Source organism: Sinocyclocheilus rhinocerous, unplaced genomic scaffold (assembly GCF_001515625.1).
Source record: "Sinocyclocheilus rhinocerous isolate Xijiao unplaced genomic scaffold, SAMN03320098_v1.1 scaffold580, whole genome shotgun sequence".
NCBI lineage: Eukaryota > Metazoa > Chordata > Actinopteri > Cypriniformes > Cyprinidae > Sinocyclocheilus > Sinocyclocheilus rhinocerous.
Genome location: NW_015670982.1, coordinates 239668 through 244635, shown reverse-complemented (window position 1 = coordinate 244635; position 4968 = coordinate 239668). Strand labels below are relative to the sequence as shown.

Here is a 4968-nt window from a genome sequence, read left to right as displayed (position 1 = left end):
AGTGATTAAAAACTACAGATGTATGTGATTTTCATCACATAAGTGTTATTGGTGATTAAACCGGACCTGGGACCGTGAGTGTGGAGCAGAACCGGAGCGGATCTTATTTAGGATTCGTTCACACACATGAAAAACGCTTGAAACGCTTTGAATGCGCAAACGTCGACTGTCGGCTGTAAATGATCTTAAGCGTTTGCTCACGTGTAGTTTTATTGTGTTTACCTGGCAGCTGATTGTGTGAGCCACCTAGCATGCTTTTAAGGTTCTTCAGGGGTTCTTCAGGTTCCTGGAGGAACTCAAGATCCTATTGTGTCCTGTTCTGTTCTGTTCGTAAGTTGAGTTGTGTATGTGTGTGTTTCAGGTATTTCTGGGAAGTCTCAGGTGCTGTTTGCGCTGGTCTTCACCACCAGATATCTGGACCTGTTCACATCCTTCATCTCCATCTACAACACCGTAATGAAGGTAAAGACCACGAAAGCGCCATTTTCACCACATAAGAAAAAAAAAATCATGCTTTGGTAAATCATAATTATGAGATAAAAAGGTCAAAATTGACATACTAAGTCATATTTATGATTATTAATGGCATTTAAAACTGAGATAAAACGTCAGAATAGATACGAAGTCAAAATAACAAGATACCAAGTCATAATTATGAGATACAAAGTAAAAATTATGACATTGTCATAATAATGAGTTTAAAAAGTAGAAATTGAGATAGTCATAATTATGAAAAAAGTTTAAAAAAAAGTATTTCTCATTAAAAAAATTATGACATTTAAGACATAATTATTATGACATTAAAAAGTTAAATTTAAGATAATTATGACAAAAAATATCATTAATAAGAAAAAACTAAGAAACATGTTATTTCAACGAAAAAACATCAAATATGAAGTGTCATGCAGGGAATTCTGGGAGTGTCAAATTACGGTTTGTTACTGTCAATTATACAATGACTTTTTCTTTTTCACTTCTAAAAACCGTATTTTTAACAGTATTTTACTGTAAAATTACATTAAATGTAATTACATTTATTCACCGAATATAGTATGGAAATTACTGTTAACCAGTTAACAGTTTTTTACTGTAGCATTTTTACAGTCTTTTACTGTTAAAATCGCAATCATTTTTTACAGTGTAGGTTTAAAATAAGAAACTGGTGACAAATTCTACTCAGCTCTCCAACTTTTGACAGTAAAATACACAATGTTGATGTACTACTTTGAAAAATAGCCCTTGATTGTATCTAAACCATCAAATATGGCTTCATCACAGATGACGAATGCTCTGCTCAACAGGTTCAGAAGATCTATGAGAGTGAGAGACGGCTTCATGCAGGCGATCACCCTGTTGGAACTTCTACAGCAGGACTTTGAGAAGAACTACAACATGTACATCTATCCAGTTCACTGGCAGTTTGCACAGATGGACCAACATCCTTCAGACAGGTGGGGGCTGTGTGTCTGTACAGATTTCTACTTGCAATATTATTTAGTTGATCAGAAATTAGAAATCCCAAATATCTCTGTAAATGAAGTCAATAAATTCACTTGACATTTATTTTGCTGTCAAATTTCCTTCTAACATTTGCTTGCAGCCAGAATTTTGACTAAAATATTGATAAAAAATACCTGATTCCTGAAACGTGATTAAAGCTACCCAATTAGATAAGAACACGCAACTTTGGGAAATGATCACCAGTTCGGAGTTCTACAGTACACGCATACGTGGTTGGTCACGAATGGGCAGTTCGTGGGCAAGACGTCTGAGGCTGAAACTATTCTAATTCTGACTTACTCATACAGGAGGTTCAGTAATATTTTTAGCTGGTGTGAGGATGTGGTTGAGGGACATTTCCAGAAAAAGACAAGACTCTGTGCCAATATCCTCCACAACATCAGTGGTCAGACAGAGGCTTTAAAGCTGCAGTGTAGGGGAAATCTGCCTATAAATGATTTACTTATAGATGTCTCTCAGCATTAAACTGAGATATGAGAAAATTTCACACAGTAGCTTTAAGAATCTAGTGTTGGTCTTTCTAGTGGTGTGCACATGAAATATGATCATTAAGATTTTCTTTCTTTTGTAAACTAGTGGATACACTATATGCTGTTGCAGGTTTCTTTCTCATTCTGAGCTGGCTCCACTGCGCGTTCCCCTAGTTCCAATGGACCATTGCACCTCAGTCTTTTTCCAAAGATGTGATGCTGACAAGGACAAACTGGTCTCCTTCAAGGAGTGGTGCAGCTGCTTTGGCATCAAGGAAGGTAATAGTATTTTGAAGACCTTGTCTTAAACAGCTGAGAGTGTTTTTAATTTATTATTCATTCACTTTAAATTCATTATTTATGCACATGTTTTAAATAAATTAAAAACTTTATAAAAAAACCAAGTTGGTTTTTCAACTTTTCCATCTTTTCATTCCTACAGAGGACATGGATACCAATCTGCTGTTCTGAGCAAGAGCGAATGTCTAAACAAGCATCTCAAAAATACGTTTTTTTTATTATTATTAAATAAGGCAGATAATGATATTGGAGGTCTGTTCAGTGAAATTGTACTGTTTTTGTGTAATGATCATGATGGACAAGAAAACCCTAAACCCTTTTTTTTGGTGCATTATGTGTGTAGCATATTGGATGCTAAAAATGAAAGGAACTATAGATAATAATTTAGTTCAAAAATGAACAAAAAATGTACTTTTAGTTTGAGACTTTTTGTATGCATTCCAGGGGGAAAGTTTACATAGTGAATAAAATAGATTTTATAAAGATGTTGGAAAATGTTTTTGAGTGCTTATATGTGCTTGTTGTCAATTAATTAGCCTACATATTTATTACATATTATATGGCTTGAAGGAATCAGGAATTTAACTTGTCACAAGTTTTATATCCTCATAAGCTTGGTTTGTTAGGCACACTGACAACAATTTCTGTGTTTGGAAAAGAACTGTGTGGGGTTTGACCACTGTAATTAAAACAAACAAAAAAATGAAAAAATGTGTCTGGGGGAAAAACTGTTAGGAAGTCATTAAATTACTGCTGTCAGAACTGTGTGCCTAAATGTGCTGTGTAATTCAATGACCATGTGACATCTGTGAGCAGTTGATGCATGGCCCATGGTCATCTTCTATGATTAGACTGACTGCCTCACATGAAATTAAAAATTTTTGGAGCATTCTGTAAAATCAGAAATATGTGCCAAAAATACTACATTTGGAAGCAGTTTCTGTAGGATGAATACATGACCATAAAGCTATGTGCAAGAAAGAGAAGTTAATTTACTTAAAAAAAAAAAAAAGAAAACTTTTGAACAATTTGATTTTCTCCTTACCATAGCCTGTGTATTGGGGTATCTCCCAAAAACAGCTTTTCACTGGATGTTTTTTTTCCCCATAGATTCAGAAAGTTGAATCATTTTAGTTTGATTTTGCATACATATTTTTTTTGCACACTCTGGGTCTCTGTCAGGTTTGATAAGATAAGACCACCTGGTGCTAAGATTTCAGAAAAAGAGTAAATAAATAAAGTGCAAGAAGGATTCTGAAGGAAGTAAAAAAAGTGAAAAAAACAAAGATACTGCACAGGCCAACAATACTGTTGAAAATTGTATCTCTCCAGAACAAATACTCTAAATCATTAGAGAAACACCTGCTTGAGACCATCATTCAAGAGTGCAGTCAAGAGTTTTATTGTGCTGCTCATAAATACTTTACGCTGAGTGAAAAAGCTTACAGGGAAGCTATCGAAAGGCAAAGATCAAAGAGAACAATGCATTTGACTAATGAGTCATCAGATTGGAGACATAAAGTGGTCAATATATTTTATTTAGTCTTCAAATTGATTTTTCATCAATCTTTAAAGTGGCCTACTCAAACTACTCTTCCAATCAGAAGAAATTGCTTGTCTAATCGTAATGTGAGACACATAAGCCCATTGTGATGTTGGCATATGAATTTTAGCATTTCACATTTTTAGGCCTACTTCGAAGAAGTTGCTGTAGAATCTTGTTTTTTGTCCCTTTGTACATGGAAAAACAATTTAAAATTATTTATAAATAATGGAAACAAATATTTAAACTCTTATTTCAATATTCTGACATGCAGTGTTGGGAAGGTTACTTTGGAAATAACACTGATAACTGTCAGACTTTTGAAATCCTTCATCACTTGAATTAAGATTAATTTTAAAGGAGACATTGGATGCAAAATATCTTCATTTGTCTTAGCAGTGTGTGGACACAACCATACAATGATAAAAATTCACTCCTTTTTTTTTAATCCCCCAAAAACCTAAGCCGTCTCAATTATCAAGCCATTTAGATTTTGGAGTGAATACCAGCGCTCTCTTCCAGCTTCAATACCACGACTGAGGTGAGACCCTTGAGCAAGGCACCAAACCCCCAACTTTGTTGGTGTGTTTATGGTGTGTTTACTGCTGTATGTGTGCACTTGGATGGGTTAAGTGCAGAGCACAAATTCTAAGTATGGGTCACCGTACTTGGCCACACATCACTTCACTTCACTTTCACTAAATTCGTTTATGTCTGGCTGCTCAAATCATTTTACGCACCAAACCCCCAACGTTGTTGGTGTGTTTATGGTGTGTTTACTGCTGTATGTGTGCACTTGGATGGGTTAAGTGCAGAGCACAAATTCTAAGTATGGGTCACCATACTTGGCCACACATCACTTCACTTCACTTTTACTAAATTCATTTATGTCTGGCTGTGCAAATCATTTTACTCCAGACTGCTTTCTGAATGAGGGACAATTCAAGGCAGGTTTTGTTGAAAAGTTAAAACTCAAGAATGGATCAGCACCCATTGTTCATGATCCAGCTGCACCTCCAGAAGAAGTCTCACACTTTTTATTTATTTTTGTTTTTGGCATTCTTGCTTTTATTGTGATAGGACAGATCAGATATGACAGGAAGTGAAGTGGGTGGGTCGGGAGGGGGGAGGATC

General features: G+C 35.3%; 1 pseudogene; it reads left to right on the top strand.

Moving 5' to 3' along the window:
* Positions 1 to 2734, top strand: part of LOC107734557 (SPARC-like protein 1) — a 7971-nt pseudogene extending 5237 nt beyond the window's left edge.
* Positions 2735 to 4968: the final 2234 nt, after the last annotated feature.